Genomic DNA, 25,825 nt, shown 5'->3' with positions numbered 1-25,825 from the left:
CTGCAATCCCCAGTACTACAAAAGAAGAAAAATCAAACAAACAAGCAAAATTTTGGATAATTTCCTTTAAACTTTAGAATCTACAAATTACTCTATTTACTAAAAGTATAACCACAGATAGTTGTACTGAAGCAAATCAGTATTTTTATACTTTCAACTGCAACTCAAAATTCAGGTGTTACTCTTAGTTTAATATAGGACAAAATCGTAACCTATAATTTAAAATAGAACATAGCCAAGACATAGAAAACTAAATCTCAAAGTTCTTCATTAAAAGGCAAATTAATGAAAATTGAATTAGGCCATGGGGCAGAAAGATTTCTAGTTGTAAAATGAACTAAAGCAGGTCATTGGGTTGACAAACAAGAAAAATATTGATTCTCAAAACCAGAGGCAGTTTGACAGTAATTGTTACATAGGAAAGTTCCCGACCAGGTATAAACAATGAGAAGGAGGACAAAGGCAAAGAGCTTCTAGTATTGGGGGCAAATGAAAACCTTTATTAAGTCATTATGTTTGCATACTTCTTCACAGAATAGGCCACTACTGTTTATATCTGCTCAAGGTTATTAATCTAATATACTGTTTAAAACATTTTCTAAAACCCTTTTAGTGAAATCTGGGGGTGATCTGAGGGGCAAGGGCACAGGAAAGCAGAATTTCCAAACTGCAGCTTTGACTGTCTAGAATCAAATGGGGGCACAAGAGAGCCAGAGTAAACAGAAGGAAGAGCTGCAAGTGTCTATCAGCATAGTTTCTACTGAGGTCCTTCCTGCCTGCCCCAGGATGGATCCTAGAGCTGGGATTATTTGAAGGCTACTATGTGGTAGGCTCATTGCTTGGTGCTGGGGATCCAGCGGTAAGTTAGATATACACACCTAGTCTCAGGTCTGTGGGATGGGTTTAAAGCCGACTCAGTAGAGGTTAGGAGGAAAGAAAGGGAAACTAGAATGATTTTGGTTCTTGCGGTATCTCGCAATTCCAACTGCTTCAGGTTTGGGGGTAAGGGAAGGGAAGAAAGAAAGGAGAAAAAAAAGTAAAACTAAGGGAAAAAGTGAAGAAAAAATATAGATATGAAAAACGAGTAAATACTTCAGAAATGATAATGGCTAATACATTTTGAAAGCTCACATTGCCAATTCTGTTCTTTTGTTTGTACACATGCACACAACATACTTAGGTGACAATATACAAATATGTATCATATATTACATACTTATATAACATGCATGTATCTAACATATTAAGAATGAAAAATTCTAAAAGTACTATGAGCAGGGCTGGGGATGTGGCTCAAGCGGTAGCGCGCTCGTCTGGCATGCATGCGGCCCAGGTTTGATCCTCAGCACCACATACCAACAAAGATGTTGTGTCGGCCGATAACTAAAAAATAAATATTAAAAAATTATCTCTCTCTCTCTCTCTCTCTCTCTCTCTCTCTCTGTTTTAAAAAAAAAAAAAAGTACTATGAGCAGTAGTTTACTCGGAATGTTTTAACAACAGCTTAGAGAAATGAAAAATACTGCATTGCAGTTTTTTTGCTGATTTCCACCAAGGCCAATTTCAAGGTATCAACCTGTGATGTCACTGAACATGGAATCTGGGTAGAGATTCATAGCAGCCAAGAAACTCAGCATTATATACTATTTGCCTGTACAGGTATGATAGATACAAATAACCTCAGAAACACATAGATATTAGTGAAAATGTAGTAAAATATTTAGGAAATTATGAGTTTGGAGTATTTATTATCTTTGAATATGGTTTACTTGATTAAATTGCATCATGATTTATCTTTTCATAGTGGTTTTCTTTAACAATGGATTGCAAAACTCCCCAAAATTTAACAATTATCTTTTGCAAATAGGAACAAGCCTCATGCCACTGCCTTTGAAATAAGTACTATTATTCACGTTTTACATTAAAAGAAAACTGAAGAATGGGATTTAGCAATTTGCACAAGATTCTATAATTTGTGAATGGCTGAGCTGGGATAACAAAAACAGGCTTTAAACTTTTCTCTCTTTCTGCTGGGGACATGTAGAGGTCCCTAGTGACTCCACTTCATCTCTATTTAGCCTACTTACTGATTGTGGCAGAAACTATTTTGTTCAATATTTAAGTGGGGAGTGTTGCTTTAGGGAGACATGGATGATTCTTTGACCTAAATAGGTAAAAGACTAGTTAAAGGGAGACCCCAGGAATAAAAAGGTCCACTACTTCTCTCCTCTGTACCAAAGTGGGAAGCCACATTTCAACACAAGCTCAGTATGCAGAATCTTGTTGAATGTACTTTAGGGAGAATAGCAATATGAATTCACTTTTCTTTTTAAATTAAATTTAGCCTAAGATGTCATTGCTAGCTAAGATGAAAGAATTAATAATAACGTAACAGTTATTGGGCTAACTCCAGAGTTCTGCCAGAGTCTCAACAGAGATTTCTGCATGGGTCATAATTATAAACAAAAAAGACAATATTTAGGAAGAAATATTATTCAAGCAAAAAGTTTGCCATGAGAGTAAACTAAATATTGCTGGTTATAACCATTACTAACTCTACATTGACCAACAGCACATCATTTTCTGTCATGATTTTTAGTGATTTTCATTTCATGAATATTTTTACATAATAACTTTTAAATTTAAAGCAGAATAATATATGCCCTCTAGAATACTAGCTGATTTAGAATATAACATTAACATTAAGCTTGATATCATGTATATAATTTTTCATTATGGTTATGCATTTTAATGATCTATAAACTACTAAAAGCAATTTATACATTTTATTTTTGCTATGAAATTTTGTGAACTAATAAATAACTCTAGACTCATAAATGAATATTTCAGTGAATTAGTTTTACATCTATAACCTCTGGTCCTAGGCTACATATTTATAAAACTCAAGCAAGTAGAAAATATCCATATTCGTTTTTGACAAAAACTGTAATTGATTTTAAAATTTATTCAAAGTGAACAAATGTATAAAACATTAATTGCTTGAAATCCAATTTATTTAGTTTATGAATTTACAAAGATTGTGCCTCCCTGGTCTCCATGGTAACAACAATAAAACAAGTTAATAGAACTGAGGTGTCTTTTAATTTCTGTATAAGTGGTTAAAGACTTTACTCAAATTTAATCCATCAAATTAAACTTATATTCAGTCAATTTTAAAGATTAGAAAGATGATTAAGGGGGATCCAAGATGGTGGGTGAGAGGGAAGCAGCATTCTGTGTCATTCCATGACCTGGGTCTCAATTAGTGGGAATACTGCTTTCCTGAGAGTGATACAGGACCCCTTCATAGCTGATTCTGCGCAGGAATCATAGCCACCATGCCATGCCAGCCCCAGGCCTCAGCATTAGAAAAGGACTCCTGACTCCTGACTAGTTGCCCACACAGGTCTCTTGGGTGCCTTAGCGGGATCACCGGCATCAGCACTGGCGCAGAATTCCCAGATACCACTCCAAGCAGGACACTCAGCCACTACCCACGCGCAGGAACTCTGGCCGCCACTCCATGTGGACCCCCATCTACTAACATGGGCCTCTCCCGGTTGCCTCCTTCTTGGGAATTGGCAGCCACTGCCATAGTACCCTACTCATGGTAGCCTGCCTGCACCTGGGGACACCATAGGCTCTGAAGAAAGTCCGTAGCCGCAACACTGTAAGCCACAGAGCTCATCTCTGAATGCATGGCACACCACCATCACCAGGCTCCTCACACCCAGCCCGACACCCCATTGCTGAAAGCAGCTGCGTCCATCTTGGGTCATCTCCATCACCATCTTTAGTCGGGGCAACTACCAGTTTGGAACACCGGATAGCCAGGTGAGGTACTGGAACCCTACAGGGGCATTATAAGCCTATAGGGTAAAACAGACCCACAGATTTAGATAGGAAGACACACAAGCAACGTGAAAAGACAAGGGAAGAGAGTGCCCCAAACAAATCAAGATACCACATTTTTAGAATCCATGGGCAGCACAGCAGATGAAACGACAGAGAAGGAGTTCAGGATGTACATCATTAAAATGTTCTGTGAGTGCCACCATAGCCTGGAGTTCTGGAGGCAAAGCCCACCGGCACATGCCCATGGCCCGGAGTTCAGGGGAGAGCCAGCCTGCCATGCTGGGGTTCCTTATTCACCAAAGCGTGGCTCCACAGCCCAACATCAGGAAACACATAGGCTTGAGGCTGCCACTGCCACAAAACTGGGATATTGCTGCTTCTATCAAGAGACAACAATAAGGACCTGGTAAGACATCACCAAAGTCCCTGTGGTCTGGCTACTATTTGCAGATGATATGATTCTACACCTAAAAAACAGAGAAACCTCTACTAGGGGTGCTAACAGTTATCCTGTTGCTGAGGTAACAGGGAGTCTTGCTTGGAGTTGCCTATCTCTTGTTTCTCCTACCAACAGCCAACTTCTTATAATTACCTTCTCACTTGTCATATAATCTAATACATCCATATTCTCACATCCTACCCCGTAAACATCTCAGTCAACCCTGCAGTTCCCCCTTCCACCATCAGAAACTGTAAACCATTATGCAAACCTATTGATTATAAGATAGAAGATAGCCAACTTGTTTATAGTGACAAGTCTGCAAATGTAAAAATAGAAGCTGCTGATATATGGCTGCACGTTGGGTACATTGAGTGCTATAATATTGATCTCTCTCTTAAAAGTGAGGTATTGGTAACCTGTAGGCACACTATAAGACAATAGGACAGAAGCTGTAATACCTCAGATCTACACTGCAAGAGAGGAAAACACATAGACATCATGAAAAAACAAGGGAGGAAAGTGCCCCAAACAAACCAAGACACTATAACAATAGAATCCATAGGTAGTGCAGTAGGTGAAATGTCAAAGAAGGATACAGATAACTAAAATGATTCGGGAATTAAAGAACGACCTAAGTGAGCAGATACAGGCAAAAATTGATCACTCCAACAAAGTAATAGAGAACAAATTCAGGTGACCATTGATTACACCAACAAAGAGATAAGAGAGCAAATACAGGTTTCAAGAGATTACTTCAAGAACGAAATAGAGACACTGAACAAACAAACAGAAATCTTCAAAATGAAAGAAACAATAAGCCAATTAAAAAACTCAATAGATAGCATCACCAACAGACTAGATCTTTTGGAAGTCAGGACATCAGACAATGAAGACAAAATACACAATCTTGAAAATAAAGTTGACCTCACATTGAAGATGTTAAGAAACCACAAACAGAACATCCAAGAACTATGGGATACATCAAAAAACCAAATTTAAGATTTATTGGGATAGAGGAAGTTTCAGAGATTCAAACCAAAGGAATGCACAATCTCTTCAATGAAATAATATCAGAAAATTTCTCAAGCATGAAGAATGAATTGGAGAATCAAATACAAGAGACCTATAGGACACCAAATGTACAAAATTACAACAGATCCACACCAAGACACATTATAATGAAAATGCCTAGCATACAGTATAAGGATAAAATTTTAAAGGCTGCAAGAGAGAAAAATCAGATTATCTATTAGGGAATCTCATCAGATTTTTCAACCCAGACTCTCAAAGCTAGGAGATCCTGGAACAACATATACCAAACTCTGAAAGACAATGGATGCCAACCAAGAATCTTATATCCAGCAAAATTAAGCTTCAAATTTGACGATGAAATAAAAACCTTCCATGATAAACAAAAGCTAAAAGAATTTACAGCAAGAAAGCCTGTACTATAGAACATTCTTGGCAAAATACTCCACGAGGAGGAAATGAAAAACAACAATGAAAATCTACAAGGGGAAAAATTACAATAAAAGAAAAGCCAATTATAGGATAAACCAAGTCAAGCTAAATACCAAAAATAAACAAAAATGACAGGCAATACAAATCATATCTCAATAATAACCCTAAATGATAATGACTTAAACTCACCAAACAAAAGACATAGGCTGGTAGATTGGATTAAAAAAAAAGACCCAACAATATGCTGCCTTCAAGAGACTCCTCCCATAGTAAAAGACACCCACAGACTGAAGGTGAAAGGTTGGGATAAAATATACCATTAACACCGTCTATGTAAGCAAGCAGAGGTTTCCATCTTCATATCAAATAAAGAAGACGTCAAGCCAAAGGTAATCAAAAGGGATAAAGATGGACATTTCATACTGCTTAAGGGAGCCATACATCAATAAGACATAACAGTTATAAATATATATGCCCCAAACAATGGAGCATCTACATTCATCAGTCAAACTCTTCTCAAGTTCAAGAGTCAAATAGATCACAACACAATAATTCTGGGTGACTTAAACACAACTCTTTCACCACTAGATAGATATATCAAACAAAAGCTAAACAAAGAAACTATAAAACTCAATAATATAATCAATAACTTGGAGTTAACTGACACATATAGAGTATATTATCCATCAATGAGTGAATACACTTTCTTCTCAGCAGAACATGGATCCTTCAATAAAATAGACCATATGTTGTGCCACAAAGCAAATCTTAGTAAATACAAAAAAGTAGAGATACTACCCTGTATTATATCAGACCACAATGGAATGAAATTAGAAATCAATGATAAAATAAAAAATAAAAGCTACTCCAACACCTGGAGACTAAATAATACACTATTGAATGAACAATGGGTTGCAAAAGATATCAAGGAGGAGATTTAAAAATTCTTAGAGATAAATAAGAACACCTATACAACATATTGAAATCTCTGGAACACTATGAAGGCAGTGCCAAGAGGAAAGTTCATTGCATGGAGTTCATTCCTTCAAAGAAGAAAAAACTCAACAAATAAATGACTTCACATTACATCTCAAAGCCCTAGAAAGAGAAGAACAAATCAACCCCAAAAGCAGTAGGAGACAGTAAATAATTAAAATCAGAGCTGAAAACAATAAAATTGAAACAAAAGAAACAATTGAAAACATTGACAAAACAAAAATTTGGTTCTTTGAAAAAATAAATAAAATTGACAGACCCTTAGCCATGCTATGAAGAGAAGGAGAAAGAAAACTCAAATTACTAACATCTGTGATGAAAAAGGAAATAATATGACAGAGACTACAGAAATACAGAAGATAAATAGAAATTATTTTTAAAATTTGTACTCCAATAAAATAGAAAATATTGAAGTTATTGACAAATTTCTAGAGGCAAAGATAAAAATCATATAATCATCTCAATAGATGCTGAGAAGGCATTTGATAAAATACAGCATCCATTCATGTTCAAAACATTAGAAAAACTAGGGATAACTGGAACACACCTCAACATTGTAAAGGCTACCTATGCTAAGCCCCAGGCCAACATCATTCTAAATGAAGAAAAAATAAAAGCATTCCCTCTAAAAACTGGAACAAGACAGGGATGCCCTCTGTCACTACTTCTATTTAACATAGTTCTTGAAATTCTAGCCAGAGCAATCAGACAGACGAAAGAAATTAAATGGATACAGGTAAGAAAAGAAGAACTCAAATTATCACTATTTGCAGATGATATGATTCTACACCTAAAAGACCCAAAACATTCCACCAGAAATCTCCTAGAACTAATAAATGAATTCAGCAAAGTAGTTGGATATAAAATCAACACCCATAAATCAAAGGCATTTCTGTACATCAGTGACAAATTCAGTGAAAGAGAAACTAGGAAAACCACCCCATTTACAATAGCCTCAAAAAAATAAAATACTTGGGAATAAATTTAACGAAAGAGGTGAAAGACCGCTACAATGAAAACTACAACACACTAAAGAAAAAAAATTAAAGAAGACCTTAGAAGATAGAAAGATCTCCCTTATTCTTGGATAGGCAGAATTAATATTGTCAAAATGACCATACTACCAAAAGCACTGTTCAGATTCAATGCAATCCCAATCAAAATCCCAATGACATTTCTTATAGAAATAGCAAAAGCAATTATGAAATTCATCTGAAAAAAATAAGAGACCCAGAGTAGCTAAAGCAATCCTTAGCAAGAAGAGTGAAGCTGGTGGCATTACTATTCCAGACCTTAAACTATACTACAGACCAATAGTAACAAAAACAGCATTGTATTGGCACCAAAATAGACCTAGGGACCAATGGTACAGAAGAGAGGATACAGAGTTTAACCCACATAACTACAGTTATCTTATATTAGACAAAGGCACCAAAAACGTACATTGGAGAAAAGATAGCTTCTTCAACAAATGGTGCTGGGAAAACTGGAAATTCATATGCAACAAAATGAAATTAAACCTCTATCTCTCATCATGCTCAAAACTCAACTCAAGGTGGATCCAGGACCTAGGAATTAAACCAGAGACAGTGCTTCTATTAGAAGAAAAGTAGGCCCAAATCTCCATCATGTTGGATTAGGATCCACCTTTTTTAATAAGACTCCTATAGTGCAAGAATTAAAATCAAGAATCAATAAATGGGACGGAGTCAAACTAAAAAGCTTCTTATTAGCAAAAGAAACAATTCAGTGAATAGAAAGCCTATAAAATGGGAGCAAATCTTTACCACAAACACATCAGATAGAGCACTGATCTCTAGGATATATAAAGCACTCAAAAACCTTAACATCAAAAACCCCCAAATAACCCAATCAATAAATGGGCCAAGGAACTGAACAGACACTTCTCAAAAGAGGATATACAATCAGTCAACAAATATGTGAAAAAATGTGCAACATCTCTAGCATTTAGAGTAATGTAAATCAAAACTACTCTAAGATTTCATCTCACTCCAGTCAGAATGGCAGCTATCAAGAACACAAACAATAATAAGTGTTGGTGAGGATGTTGGGGGAAAGGCACACTCATACAAGGACTGCAAATTGTTTCCCAGTTGGAAAATTGGGAATGGAATCACCATTTGACCCAGCTATCGCACTCCTTGGTTTATTCCTGAAGGACTTAAAAACAGCATACTACAGGGACACAGCCATATCAATGTTTATAGCAGCACACTTCACAAAAGCTAAACTGTGGAACCAACCTAGATGCCCTTCAGTAGATGAATAAGGAAACTTTGGAATATATACACAATGGAACATTACTCAGCATTAAAAGAGAGTAAAGTCATGGCATTTGCAGGTAAATGGATGAAGTTGGAGAATATAATGCTTAGTGAAGCAAGCCAATCCCAAAAAAACCAAAGGCCGATTGTTTTTTTTTTGTTTGTTTGTTTTTTGATATGAGGATGCTGACTCCTAATGTCGATGAGGCAGGGGGAGCATGGGGGGAATGGAGGAACTTTAGATAGGGCAAAGGGGAGGGAGGGGAAAGGAGAAGGTATAGGGGTAAAAGTGATGGTTGAATGAGTTAGACATCATTACCCTAAGTACATGTATAAAGGCATGAATGGTGTGAAAATACTTTGTGTATAATCAGTGACTTGAAAAATTGTGCTTTATATGTGTAATATGAAATGAATTGCATTCTGCCATCATGTATAACAAATTAGAATAAATAAATAATTGATAAATAAATCAATTGATAATGTGACAGTTAGTGGCTTTCAGCTGCCAATCCCTGAAGTGCTTCTGTAATTCAAGGAAATGGTGTTAAGAAGTTACTTGTCAGTAAAAATCACAATGAGGCTGTGATTTTTTTCTTTCACATACCTAAGAAGCAGGATTCTTGAAAGTTTTATTTATTTACTTTTGTTCTGTTTTTAGAAAAATTCTTAGTTATATAAATTTACATTTATCAGCACATCTAAAATGTAGAGTCATACTAGACATTTGAGTTTGACCAACGTAAAGTTTCAATATTTGAAAGGCAACCAAATCGAGGAGAATTCTGAATTTTCATTTTGCCTATTATACTAACACAATTTTAAAATGTTAGTGAAACATTAAAAATCCCTAAGATATAGTTTAGGTATTAATACAAATAACTATCACATTTAACATCCAATAAACTACCAACATACAATACTATTCTAATCTGTCCTTTTCTTTCCTTGTCTATTTCAAAACATGGCTTTAAAGATCAAAAAAGGTGGATGTTTTTTGAAAGCACTTATTAAATTATAAATAATTATATGAATGTAGTCATAAAATATCATCATTTAATTTAGATGTTTTGAGACAATTTCATAGCTTAACATGCAATTAAGTCATAGAGACCTAGACTTTCTTCTTCAATTCCATACTCCCACTTTAATATCTAGGAACATGAAGGTTTAGAGAGACACTCTTTTGCTAATTTAAATGACGTTAGTGTCTCTCTCTCTCTCTCTCTCTCTTACACACACACACACACACACACACACACACACAAACATATACACACACACACACACAAACACACACACTTTTCCAAAGAAGATAAATAAAAATAAAACACAAGGGTAAAAACAATATGTAAAACAGTTAACAGGAGCAGCCCTATGAGACTTCCTAGTCATGTAGTGCTATGAAATTTCTACATGATCACCATCATCCTGATTCACATTTATAAAACAGTCACATATTACAAAGGGTTCGACATTAACCAATATTGTCTCCATGATCTCTCACTTTTCCCATCATAGCCTTTAAACAGTTATTTAAATACACTTAGAAAATAAAGGCAACCTGCCTTTTCATGATTATGGATGCCTTCAGTTAGGTAGAGCGTTTAGTATATGGTGTAATTTTCTGAAGATAAGTTATTCGGACTTGAGAAAACAAAATTTTAACAGCTCTGAAATTGATTGCATTTTATTTTTACATGTGTACATGGACACCATCAAACTATTATTCTTGCCAATTACACTGTTGGAGGGGACATAAAAATTGGGGGCTAGAGAAAAGTCTATGGGAAAAATTGTCTTTCATTGATGAATTACCTCTGCTGGGAATACCAGGATGATAGAAAGGATTTTCTGGGGAAATGGGTCAAATGAAAATAAGAGGTTGCAAAATTCTTGATTAACACTTTAATTTCATATGGACATTAAGAAAGTGCAGAAGATCTGAGGACCTGGGCACATTGTTCAAACCTCTTCGAGACTTAGCTTCTTTCTCTGCAAAATGGAGATTAAGAGTGTGTGCCTCATTCCCCACTGTGCAGAAAAACAGCATAATGTGTATGACCCTCTCAGTCCGTCGCCTGGTACCTGACAACCATTACATAAATGTTTCTTGCTATTACCATTGTTGTTGTTATCATTTTACTATAATACAGCTGATAGGCCAAATTAGCTCATGGTGGAGCCATGGAATACTCTTACATCATGTTGCTCTATCATGTCAATAATGTGATTTTTAAAAAATTGTTTTCTAAAATCTGTTTTTACTGAATTCTTTTAAGATAATCTCTTATTGTAATCAAAAGGAGTATCCTCTGCCACCTAGTGGCTTCTTAAAAGCAGCGAGGAAAACCCCCAAACAAATAAAACTCATGAAACTCATGTTGATTTTAAACAAAAGACCTATATTGTCAGTTTTTCCAAAGAAGCAATATATAGAAGACAAAAACCATTACATTTCAAATACTAAAATTTTATTATTGCTTTTCTCCAGAATATTGATCAAATTTCATCTGAATATTCAAATGCAGAGCAACTGGGATCCTTTATGGTTTTCTGGCAACAGTTAAGTTTTTTGGTTTCTTTGTGACAGAGGCAAAATATCAATATGAGAATGTTTTGCTCTGTGCTTTGAAAATAAAAGTAGAATGAAGCTGATTTTTTTTTTAAAAAATGCAGAGTTCTCAGGGCCTTCTATTTGTTTCTTAATGTGCGGAGATAAGCCTGCTTCTGTCTACCATATGTTTTATGTAAGAATTACAGAAGTCCACTGGACCAAAGAAGCAAGAAGTGCCATTGACACAGAGGGGACATTGGATGTCAAGGAAGATGTATTAGTCAGGGTTGTCCAGAGAAACAATCAGTTAAGAGTGTGTGTGTATGTGTGTGTGTGTGTGTGTGTGTGTGTGTGTAGGTACGTAGGTTGGTAGGTAGGTAAATGGCAGGGGAGAGATTGATTTTGACTTACTACAAAGAATTGGCTCATATGATTCTGGAGGTGGCTGGTCCTGAAATCAGAGTGAGTGGATGGGTAAGCTGGAGACCCAGGAAAGACAATAGTTCAGCCAGGTTAAAGGCCTGAGACCCAGGACATCTGACGGGGTAGCTCCAGTCTGGAGCCTGGCAGGTTTGAGACTCAGGAGGGGAAGTTTCAATTCAAGTCCAAAAGCAGGGTAAAAAAGCTTGTGTTCTACTGAGAAGGCCATAAGCCATCCAACAGGAAGAATTCTCTCTTCCCAAAGGGAAGGCCAGCCTTTTTGTTCTGTTTAGGCCTTCCACTAATTGGATAAGTTTCAACCACTTCAGGGAGGGTAATCTGGTTTACTCAGTCCACTTACTTAAAGGTTAATCTCATCAAAAACATCCTCCCAGAAACACTTAGGTAGCAATGGACATGTAACAGGTTCTGGAAACTGCAAGTAATTCCATGTGTTAGGGCCTATGGGGTTCAGGGTAAGGAGAGTGAATAGAAAGTTAAGTGGGGGCTAGATTCTCAAAGAGCTTAAATGTGATATGTTTAGACTTCAACATGTGAAATATTAGGAGCCACTATAGGTCTTTACATAGAAAATTAGACAATAATAGGAAATTTGATAAGGACAAAAGCTACCGTTGATTAATTACTTCCTATGTGCCACACATCTTTTTATTTCCAAATATTGCCTCAATACTTATGATAATCCTTTTTTGCTTGTTTTAACTTATATTACTTATTAGGAAATTGAGGCTCAAAGATGTTAAGTAACTTACTTGAGATCATACAGATAATAAGTGAGAGAAAATTCAAAGATGATCTGTCTCCAGAGCACATGTCTGTTCTAGTAAACCAGAAGGCCTATGGAATGCTTCCTGAGATGGTCATATTTTTTTTATGATGGTAAATTATGTTATGTTATTTTGATTCAGTTTTTGTGAATTAGAGAACATACTTTGGGGAGTGGAGGTTATCTCTTAAAATGTTTTTGATAACATTGTGCACAGTAATTAGTTAGGTACATGCCATATGACTCAATATTTTCTGCCAGCTTCTGATTCTGGAAAGGGTGAGTGGGAGGTGTTAAGGTGAAGCATTCTTGGATGGAACTGTACCTTCATCCAGTTGTCATCATGACCGAAAAAGACAATATGTGAATAACTGCCTTAAGTTTACTGGGCTAATCCACATTAATAAATAACATGCACTGAGTATGTATTATACATATTAACTAATATAAGCCTCACAATTATCTAAGACTGAAGTACAGAAAGATTGTATAGCTTAAGGTCACAGGTTATTAATTGGTAGAAGCAAGATTCAAAGCAAAATTATCTGCTTTATGCTACAATTTTAATCTTAAGTATCCCCCAAAGACCAAAGATCTATGTGATAAAGGCTCTGTCCCCTGGGAGAATCTCTCTCTCTCTCTCTCTCTCTATATATANGTATGAAGCATAATGACTATCCATATATATATATATATATATAAATTTTTTTAGTTGTTGATAGACCTTTATTTTATTTATTTATATATGGTGCTGAGAATTGAACTCAGTGCCTACACATGCCAGGCAACTGTGCTACTACTGAGCCACAGCCCAGCCCTGTGATGGAAACTTTTAAGAGGTGGGACCTGCTGAGGTCTTTAGATCATAGGGTGCACATTTGAAGGATATAATGGACTCCCAACCCTTTCTCTTTCTCTCTCACTTCTCAGTCATTGGGTGAGTGGTTTACTCTGCTGCATGCTCCTTTGCCATTGCCATCTGGAACTCCTATCAAAGGCCTAAAAGCAAGGGGTCCAATTTATCAGGAACTGACCCCTCTAAAACTGTGTGCCAAAATAAACTTGACTAGGCTACTCTAAGCCCTCACTTTCAAGCATTTTGCTAGGTTGTCCCCACTGTGGAGACTGCCTCTCGGAGAAGACTTGTTCTACGCCATATGACAGAGGATGATAGTGGGCATGGGCAGCCTGCAGGCATCATGCAGGGAACAGAGGTTCATTGCTTGCTACTGTATCCCTAGACCTCCAGCTAAGGGGTAAGTAGAAGTTCAAATTACAGCTGTGCTCCACTAGAAAAGAGGTGTCCTCTGGTCACTGTCCCCACCAACACAGGTCCCCTGCAAGGCTTCCTCTGTGAGGAGGAAAGAATGTCTTTTCCTAATATCCTCAGCCTTGCATGGGGATCTATTTGACAAGGACAGAGGCTGATGGTTGGATAGTTAAGTATGTAGAAGAAACATCTAACCTTACAGAACTCTGAAAGTCATAAAACATGATCTTCTTTTTCACAGTTTTGCCTTGAAAGATGGAAGACACTGTTCAAACACCAAAGACTCCTTTGAGAGTCAAGTCTTAAATGAATTTAAAAGGACTGGTTTACAATACATGTTTGTTTGTTTTTTCCTGAGGATTGCTTAATTAATAACTATTGGCCAGTTTGGAGACAATTGAAAGGGAGAGATTGTATTAATAAATACTGAGCCTCTCTGAAAACAGAAATCATCTTATTAGCATGGAGACAGGGAGTTAATTTAGAAGATCCTGGGCTGGAAATGTGGTTCAGTGGTAGACTGCTTGCTAGTGTGTGTGAGTCCCTGATTTCTATACCCAACACTGTCAAGGGAGTAAAGGATTCTTCCTAATAATACCACATTGGATTAGATGGGCAAGACAGAATAGAAAAAAAAAAAACTAGCAAATCATAATTATATATCAATTTTTTAACCATTACAAGTTTTCTACATTGATACATTCTATGAACATTGGGCATTAGAGATGTACATTGATAGATATTAAATGATAAAGAGATAAACAATATCTTATGTAAATAACTCATGGTAACAATCTTGACTTTAAAAAAGTTAGAAATTCAAATAATAATGAAGATTGTGGAACCCAAGAAATATCTGGGAACATGTAATTCATCCATAATTGCTTTGAGCTAGGGCAAGTTTCTTTAAAGGCTTCTGTCTACCTTACCCCAACCTCCATTCTATCCTTAAGATGCTGGATTCCTGACTATAATTTTAATTAGAAGCAGGTGCCATTCTGAAACTATCTTTAAAAGAATCTTTCAGCCAGGCATGATAGTGCATGCTTGTAATCCCAGCAACTTGGGAGGCTGAGGCAGGATCTCAAGTTTGAGATCAGCCTCTGCAACTTAGTGAGGCTCTAAGCAACATCGTGAGACCCTGTCTCAAAATAAAAAATAACAAATGGTCCAGGGATATGGCCCAGTGGTAAAGCACCCTTGGGTTCAATCCCAGGTACCAATATAAACAAGTAAATAAAGGAATTTTTCAATGGATAAATAATGAATAAAACAAAATGACTCATTGAAAGTGACCAAACTCTCACTCTGCAATAAGATCTTCTTAAAGTCTACTAAACTTTTAATTCAGCCAACACAGACACTCACATGTATAGTATAGTAGTTGGTATCTATCTCCCTCCTTCCCAAGTATTGTGGCATCTGATTTGTGCTACACTGTCTCAGACGAGTATGCTTTAACTTTGTGGACAACTCATTGGTCCTAAGGAAAGCTGCTTATCTGATGAGAAAAGACCCATTTTCTGTAGGACAATCTTTTTAAGAAGTCACTTATAAGAGACAAATCTTCCCTTGCGTTTCCCAGTTTCATTAATTTTCAGAGTATTCCAACTTCAGGTACATAATTATAGTTTTTCTTTCAAAAGTATTACTACCGATTAAATGATAAAAGGTTTTGAAAACCAAAAAGTACCACATATGGTCAGGGGATGACAGTGGTGACAGCGAAACTGGTAAGAGCTAAGATTTATTGAATTCTTATGATGGTTTGGATCAAGCAATGTGCTGAGTGATTTATATGCATTATTAAATTTTTAAACAAATATTTATGGAGCATCTACAATAAGTGAAACATATTTCTAGGCATTATGGTTATGATGATGAATGAGAAAAAGTCCTTGTGGGATTGACATAATAGTGAGAGAGAGAGTCACAATAATCAAAGTAGGTATAACATCAGGTAGTAATGAATGCTATGATCAAACTCAACAAAAATGATGAATGGGGCATCTGACCTTTAAAACCAATAGAATATTGTAGAAGGTGAGCAGATGGTAAGCAATTTCTCAGGCCAGATCCTAGGAAACATTGCTGCTTCCACTTTTGCTTTCCTGGATGGCTCACTCTGGAAGAAGCTGGTCACGGAGACCAAGTAACCCTGGAAAAGATGTATATGGAGAGGTGCTGAAGCCCCGCAACAGCCAGCACCAACTTGCATAAGAGTCCCTCTGGAGGCAGATTCTCCAGCACCAGGAAAGCCTTCAGATGAATGTGACTCAACGGACATTTTAACAACAATCTCATGAAACATATCACACCAGGACCACTAGGAGAAAAGCCACTGCTGAGTTACTGATTCAGATACTGTGAGAGATGATTTATTTGTTTGTCTGCTTATTTATTTATTTATTCTGCTGGGGATTGAACCCACAGTCTTAGTCATTGCTAGGCAAGCACTCCACCACTGAGCTACATATTCAATGCTTTAAAAAAAAAATTTTTTTTTTTGAGACAGGTTCTCACTAAATTGCCAAGGCTGGCCTTGAACTTGCAATCCTCCTGTCTCAGCCTCCTGAGTAGTTTGGATTACAGGTGTACATTAGCATGCCCAGCCATTGTTACTTTGTTACTAATATCTTGAAGTAATTTGAGGCAGAGGCAGCAATAGCTAAATAACAGAACAGGCTTTTGTAAAAACAGATGCCTCTGTTACTATTTGCTCCAACCATTATGTACAATGGAAATATTAAAAACCTAAAGCATACAAACTTGTCACCTTTGATTTTTTAAGGTAAGTGATCATTTCTATAATTATTGAATTTCAGAGGGATAATTATGTGCAAGGGTAGTATATGAGTATAAATTCAAACAATTTGATATTTATCTACTATAATATGATACATAAATATGTTAATATGCAATGTTGTTCTTTATTTAACTGTTATACTCAGGGGCAGAGAAAGTGTTAACCATAGCCAGGAATGTTTAGATAACCATCCCTGTGCTGGTCTAGTTCAAGCATTTCTTGTTGTCCTGGCTCTGCAGCATTTGATTCTTTCTATGCCTTGGGCCATCTGTGTGGGAAGAGATGCTACTCTGTTTGGAGATTTTTAATGCTAAGGGAACATACTGCTCTTTCCTCTTCTGAAATTGATCACACTTCAGAATTTAAGCATGGTGTCTAAACTTTTAACTTTCCTCATGTCTCTTGGACAATTATAGCAATGTATAATAAATTAATCTTGAGCTACCAATCCCCTGAAACTTGCCAAGTAATTACAGCAGTGATGAGTTATCTTTCAGATGGCCAAATCTTTATTACCAACCTACTAATAATTTAGGGTTTCACATGGTAGGATCTCTTTGGGCACTTACATTTTTCTCTAGGTAGATTTAAATATTTTGTCCGTGAACAAGAATATCATAAAATATTCAATAAGTTTCTTTAAAGTTAAATTTTAAAGCCAATCTCATAAATTTAGAATGACCCTTACTTTTGTCTTTCTGCATATAAATGGGAGAGGAGACTATGTGATTAATCTCTCTAATCTTGGCCTACAGAGCTGTGAGATTGTTTGAGGAGCTATGTGCCTTCATGATGACATGTGATCCCATGCTTCTCTAGTGTGTTTTGCTTTTGGTTTTAGTGACAACCTTCCACTGCCACCTATTAGACAATATGAAAGGATTTCTTTTGCAAACACTGATATTAAATCTTTTCTCTTTGACCATATTAGTGATGCTATTTACTATACTATGTGGAAGATAAAATCTTTTTTATAGTTCATCAGTAATGTATATGAAGATTTTTTTCACATACACTGTCAGGAAAAGTCTGACATTTCAGTTCATTCCTTTTGGGAAGTACCGGCAGTGAAGTTCTAGAGTGCATAAACATATTTCAAATTCTTAAAACATACTGTCAAATTATTTCCAAAAGTACTGTTAAATTTATCAGGTTTCCTGCCGTTTGATGACTATGCTGTTGCAATACAGTCAGCTCTCTGTATTCACAAGTTTCATATCTGTAGATTCAACTAACCTCAGGATAAAATATTTTTAAAATTGCAGATGTACTGAATAAGTAAAAGGACATTTTTATGTCCTTATTCCCTAAATGATATAAGATAGCAACTATTTACATGACAGTTACATTGTTTTAGGTATTATGAATAATCTAGAGATGAGTGTAGTTTACATGCAAACATAATGCCCTTTTCTATCAAGGACTGAGTGTCTGAGGATTTTGTTATCTGTTGGAGTTCTGGCATCAATCCCCTGTTTTTACTGAGGAATGACTGCATCAACTGTTTTTAATTTTAAAAAACTTAAGTCATAAAAGAAATCCATACTTCTCATTATTTTTATGTTGTTAAGAGATAGAAAAATTTCATTACACTGACTGAATATATATGTGTACTATGCCCATATACATATAACTGTATTTATACACAGTATATGCACATTTGTGTCTGTTGAGTTAAGTAATTTTGATGCCTCTAACTCTTTGAGCTGAAGATTTAATTGACCTATGGAATCTGATAGTACCAATGACCTGAAGGTACCAAAGAGACATTGATGAACATAACAGTTCATAATCTGGAGTTACAGCCCTGTGGGAGAGGCACCAGTAGACAGGCAAATTCACTACTGTATGATAAATTTGAAGTTGGAAATTCATGGTTCAAGGGGTATACCAGGGAAGGCACCTTACCCAAACCAACTATCTCAGGGAAGATTTCCTGAAGAAAGGGGGCACACAGGTAAAGTCCAAAGATGGAATATTTAAAATGGAATAGCTAGTTATATGGAGATAGACCAAGGCAGTTTGGAATGAGGAGGGCCATACGTCTTCTGCAAAATCCCAGAAGAATATGGCTTGGTCAAAGTACTATAAGAAACCCAGTGTAAGCTGGGCTCAGCAGCACATGCCTGTAACCCCAGTCAGTCAGGAGGCTGAGGCAGGAGGATCACAAGTTCAAAGCCAGTTTCAGCGAATTAGAAAGGCCCTAAGCAACCTAGTCAGACTCTGCCTCAAAATGAAAAACAAAATTTAAAAAAAGTGCTGGGGATGTATCACAGTGGTCAAGTACCCCTGGGTTCAATCCCTGCTACAATGTGTATGTGGGAGAGAATATAGTATCTCACCAGGAGCAGAGGCCTCCAGCAATTTTATCCCCTGCAACAACTTTGAGTTTCAGAGTCTGAATTCTTGGTGAGTGTGACTCCACACGTAGGAGGAAAATTCTATTCCAGGTATAGGAGAATGTTGGGACCATGATCACCCCACATTACTCACATGACAGAGGTTCTACTCCAGGAGAAGCAAGCTCAGAACACCAAAGCCACCCAGTGCCTGAGTAGTGGTTGAGAGACTGCCCAAGGGGAGAAGCAGTCCCTAAAAACAGAGCTCCAGCCAGTCTGGGTGGGGTGGTGTGCGCACCTATAATTCTTGTTACTTGGTAGGCTGAGACAGGAATATCTGAAGTTGAAGGCCAGTCTAAACAACTTAGTGGGACCCTGTCTCTAAAGTAAAAAGGTTTGGGGATGTATCTCAGAGATAGAGTGCAAGGGGCACTAGCATGTGTGGGTCCTGGATTCAATCCTAGATATCACCAAAATAATCAATAAAACAAAAACTAGACAAATAAAAAAAGAGAGTTTTGAACTCTCCCCTAAGGAACTGACACTATTTGAAAGAGTATGTCGGGGCCAGGCAAGCCTGAAGTCACTCTCAAATATAATAGTTTCCCTAAATTAAGAGCAAGAAACTGTAAGTCATTAGTTCACCAGAGATCCAGGAAAAGAAACAGTTAAGACATATCCTTCTGGAGTTAAAACAAACCACAAAGACTTATTTCATAACCTACTGCTGCATATGTTTTATTGGATTAGATTATGGAGCAAGTAATGTCTCTGGGATTGTTTTTTTTAATAGAGCAATCATCTATCACTTGTTATAATGTAACATCTGGTTGTGATACCAAATGAGGCAGATGGCATAATAGGGACATCCAGAAAAGATATAGTCAAAGAGAACTCTGCTAAAACACCTATCTTCCCCGGGTGACTTGTGTGCATGTCCAAGCCTGTATCCTCTGAAAAGTGACAGCGTAGGATTTGCCCTTTGGGAGAAGTGGATTTCAATAAAATAGCCTCACCAAACCACTAAATAATCAAATAACAACCAAAAACAAATCCGAGGGAGGAGAGGAGTCTCAGTACCCAGAGTTACGGTGATATATCACCTGAAGTGTCAGTTTTCAACGAAAAATTATGAGTCATGCAAAGAAAGAGGAAAATATGACCCACACCCAGGAAGATCAAAAGCAGGCAATGGAAATTACCTGTGGCCTAGCAACTTGGGAGGATGAGGCAGTAGGATCACAAGTTCAAAGCCAGCCTCAGCAACTTATTGAGGGCCCAAGCAACTTAGTCAGACCCTGCCTCGAAATAAAAAATGAAAAGAGCTGGGATGTGGTTCAGTGTTAAAGCACCCTTGGATTGAATCCCCGGTACCAAAAACAAAAAACAAAAAACTACCCATGAGAGGACCGAGGTATGAGATCTAACAGAGACTACATTCATTCAAAGAACTTAAGGAAATTGCCCTTAAAGTGTTTAAACAAGTTAGTCACAAGGGCCACATATTGCATGATTCAATTTATATAAAATATTCAGCATATGCAAAACCATACAAAAAGTACATTAGCATTTCCCTAAAGCCAGAGGAAAAGATGTTTGCACAGAAGTGACTGCTAATGAATATGGAGTTTCTTTTAAGAGTGATGAAAAATTCTAAATTTGATTGCGGTGAAGATTGTGCAACTCTGAAAATAAACTAAAAAAACATTAAATTGTACATTTTAAATAGTGAATTGTATAATATGAAAATTATATGTCTATAATTTTATTATTAGAAACATAACGAAACTCTATAGATTCCAGAAAAAGAAAAAAAGACAATGGTCGGTCTAGATATACATGACAGTAGAGTGTATTTTGACATATTATATATACATGGATATAACTTATTCTAATTAGGATTTCATTCTTGTGGTTGTGTATTCATATATAAACATAGGAAAGTTATGTTCCATTTATTCTACTGTCTTTCGTATTCCCATTCCCCCATTCCTCTTTGACTTTTTGACTTTTAAAACATTTAATTCCTAGAAATGTATAATTACAAATGATTCTCATCATATTTCTCATGAAAGGCATTGCCTTACAGCTATTTCTTTACTTATTTATCCACCATTTATTAGTCTTTGCTATGTGTAATACCTGTGTAGTGATTATGGAGAGGTACCACTCAGTTGATTTCAAGAGAGCCTGCTGTGGGGAGCACGGCTGGTTGTTAGTCCCCAGCTACTGCCACTGTGAATCCCGAGGCCATATTCCCTTCTCCTGACTCCATCTGCTGCTCCAAGATAATGACTAAGTTTCAGATACGCTAGCACCAGTTATTAGATATGGAAAATGACAAAACCCAAAACAGTGAGGTCTGGGAAAAGGAAGTGAAAAAGAAAGCCATACATTGAGAGCATTGATCCTTTCCCAAAATATTTTCTTTCCCATAAAAAAAAGTGATAAAACAAACCCTGGGGAGATGTCCATCAAACCTAGAAAAGCAGTCTCTGGGAAGAGGCCAAAGCATTGATCTTTCCCTAAACAAATTCTTTCCAGATACCAACCACTGATCCCATACCCTCCATCTGGTCCAGTAAGATGAATCCCAGATACTGACCACTGACCCCCTCTCATTTTGCTCAGTGAAACAGACCCCAAATTCCTGAGTGCCCAAACTGACACAGTCATTAATTAAGTCACCTCTCAGTATAACCTATGTAAGCCCAGTCCCCTCCGTTGTTTAGTGGCTCATTTTCCATCGGGAAAGTGGGTCCAACAGCATCACACCATTCTTTCCCACCCCATTGCTGCAAGAAACTTCATTCCTGAATAAAAGGTTGAGATGATCCGTGAAGTTTACATCCTGCCTGGTCCTTTTTTGCTAACACTGGCTGATATGGGGATTCTTCTAATAATCAATTTTGACTCAGGACTTCTGATTGGTCTGACTAACACTTTTCTAGAACTCACAGTGATCTAAGAATCTTCCCAGCCAATCCTTCTCTCTTTATTTTTTTTCACAGGTATCAGAATGACATTGTAGTCTGAATGTTTCTCCTGCCTGCTCCTGCTCCTTTATCCCAGGTTCTTCACAGGTCTTTTCCCCAGTAAATCCCTTGTATGTCAATCCCATTAGAGATCGAAGACTAGTAGTATTTTGGCCGTGTGATGCTTGAGCTGCCTATTAGGTATTGAAGAGCTGTCCATCATGGAGTTGAATATATTTGTTGGTAATTCCCAGAAGGGTACAAATTGGAATGACAGGATATTGAAAGTTTTTAATGTCAGGATTAGGTTACTTGGAGGAATGTGTTGATATAAAGAAGAACAGAAGATCTGGGGCAAGACAAAGTCTGTAAGTCAATTAGGAGAGGACCAGCCAAGAAGTTTGAGAAGTGAGGAAGAAGTAAAACAAGCTGCCCATAGCATTTCAAGGAGTGTGTGGGTCAGTGAAATACTGCTGGGAGGCAACTAGATAAATACAGAGAAGAAACTGTAAGGGGACAAATAGGTGAGGGTGGTGGGAACATGAGGTTGAGAGAATAATTCTATAAAATGAGCCCACTAAAATGACTCCCCATGTTTTCTTTGCCAAAAAGCAATCTCCCCTCCCCCCCACCAATTAGTTGCTAAAACCTCTGAATCTCCAGACCCCAAATTCCTGGGGATCTACACTTTCCAACCTGAGCAATAAACCCCTGTGCTGCTCCTTCCTGCCTTTAGGCACATATATGAAGAAGAAAGAAAAGGTGGGGATTCTGGAGGCCTATAAAAAAGCAAGACACACCCCTCTCTCAGACACCCAGCTCTGGGCCCCACTTCTCTCCAGAGAAGTCAATCTCTGTCTCTCTCTTAAATAAAACTTGCTTTCATGCAAGAAATAAGATCAAGAATCAATAAATGGGACACCATCAAACTAAAAAGCTTCTTCTTAGCAAAGAAAACAATCAAGAATATGAAGACAGAGCCTATAGAATGGGAGAATATCTTTGCCACCTGCACTTCACATAGAGCATTAATGTACTGGATATATAAAGAACTGAAAAAACTGAACACCAAAAAAACAAATAACCCACTCAGTGCCCAAAGGAACTGAACAGACACTTCACTGAAGAAGTATGATTGGTCAACAAATATATGAAAAAATGTTCAACATTTCTATCAACCAGATAAATGCAATTAAAACCACTCTGAGAATTTTATCTTACTCCAGTCAGAATAGCAATTATCAAGAATACAACTAACCATAAATGTTGGTGAGGATGTTAGGAAAAGGTACACTCATACATTGCTGGTAGGATTGCAAATTGGTACAACCACTCTGTAAAGCAGTATGGAGATTTCTTAGAAGACTTGGAATGGAACCACTATTTGATCTAGTTATCCCACTCTTCAGCATATACCTCAAAGACTGAAAATTAGAATACTATAATGTTATGGCCACATTGATGTTTATAGCTGCTCAATTCACAAAGGCTAAGCTATGAAACCAACCTAGGTGACCTTCAACAGATGAATGGATAAAGAAAATGTGGTACATATACACAATGGAATATAACTCAACCATAAAGAAGAAATTATGAAATTATGGCATTTTTTGTTCAATGGATGGAACTGGAGACTACCATGCTAAGTGAAATAAGCCAATCCCATAAAACCAAAGGCCAAATGTCCTCTCTTTGACATGCAGATGCTGACTCACAAAGGTGGGAGGGGGGGAGAAGTGGAGGTTCACTGTATTGGACAGAGTGGAGTTGGGGGAAGGGAAGGGGTATGGGAATGGGAAAGACAGTAGAATGATTTGGGCATAGCTTTCTATGTTCATATGTGAATACACAACCAGTGTAACTTCACATCATGTACAACCACAAAAATGGGAAGTTGTACTTCATAAACATATGATGTCAAAATACTTTTTACTGTCATGTATAACTAAAAAGAATAAACAAAAATATTTTTAAAAAACTTGTTTTCTTCACTTGCCTCAGCATTTCTCAGTTATTTTATTTTCAATACTGGGGGAAGGAGGGCCCATTCCTGATATCCAAGACCAGTATCAAAACCATTGGCTTTGTCCATCCAAGGGAGATGTAGAAGAGGTGTAGCCAGCCAGGGTAAGATGCTGAGTGAGAAGTCATGGATAGGTCCAGATCAAAGGAGCATGGAGAAGTCCTCCACTGAGGTCAAGTTCCAAGTTGATGAAAGTGCTCATTGTAAGATACGAAAAATGACAAATCCCCAAATAATGTGGCCAGGGAAGAGGGAGTGAAGAAGAAGGCAACACATTGATAACATTGATTCTTTCCCAATACATCCTTTTCCAATGACAGGACAATCCCGGGGAAGAAAGCAAACTTCACCAGATGGCAAGACAATCCCTGGGAAGGAGATATGCATCAAGCCTAAAACAGCAATCTCTGGGAGGAAACCAAAGCAGTAATCTTTCCCCAAATAAATCCTTTCCCAGTGACAGTACAATGGAACCCTGAAGCGAAAGAGATAAGCACTGAATGATGACCCCAGACCCTCCATTATTCCCCAAAGAAAACCATTGCCCAGTAAAAACAGATTTCAAATTCTCACAAATCTGTTTCCTGAATGCCCAAACTGACACACTCTATCATGAATTAAGTCACCTTTCAGTGCAGCCTATATAAGCACAGATTCCCCTTTTGGCCAGTAGCTTATTTCATCAGGAAAGTGGGTCCACCAGATGCAAAACTCCACTGCTGAATAAAGGCTTTGCTGATCCATAACATTCTGTGCTAACACTCACACAATTAGAGGACCCAATCAGATAGTCACTTCTGTACTCATGCATCTAAGTGGGGGATCCAATAAACCAACTAAAATGGATGCATGGTGAGGCACCAATGAGCAACAGAAGAGCATGGACAATAGAGAAGATAAGAAAAGGAGGAGGGCTGGGGATGTGGCTCAAGCAGTAGCATGCTCGCCTGGCATGCATGCGGCCCAGGTTTGATCCTCAGCACCACATACAAAGATGTTGTGTCCGCCGAAAACTAAAAAAATAAATATTAAAAAATTCTCTCTCTCTCTCTCTCTCTCTCTCTCTCTCTTAAAAAAAAAAAAAAGGAGGAAATCCAGAGACAATCAAAAACGATCCAAACCTTGTGGCTCTGGAGCCCCCTCTCTTCAGAGAAGTCTATTTCTACAGTTTGCAATAATCCTCTGTGTCCTGTTCAATTCTTTGCTGAACAGCAACGAGTCCAAGACCCCTAGACAGTAACACATACAGATCACTAGTGTTCTCTGGAAGGGCTGTAACTGGAGTGGAGTGAGGTTAGGAGAGATGTTGAGATGAAAAGTGTAATGGAGAGAAGAGGAGCAGCGGCTTGCTGAGAGGCAGAGCCGCCCCCTCCCCCTGCGCCAGCAAGGTAGAGGGAACTGTGACCATCCACAGAGCAGGCCCAGCGGCCTGCTGAGGGGCAGAGCTGCCCCCCAACCCCCGCGCCTGCCAGGTAGGCGGAACGGTGACCACCGACAGAAAAGGCCCAGTGGCCCGCGGCGGGACAGAGCTTCCAATCATTCCTGCAAGGTAGGCGGGCCTGCGACCCACCGGCAGAAGAGGAGCAGCGGCCTGCTGAGAGGCAGAGCC

Source organism: Marmota marmota, unplaced genomic scaffold, assembly GCF_001458135.2.
Source record: "Marmota marmota marmota unplaced genomic scaffold, marMar, whole genome shotgun sequence".
NCBI lineage: Eukaryota > Metazoa > Chordata > Mammalia > Rodentia > Sciuridae > Marmota > Marmota marmota.
This window is presented reverse-complemented; position numbering follows the sequence as displayed.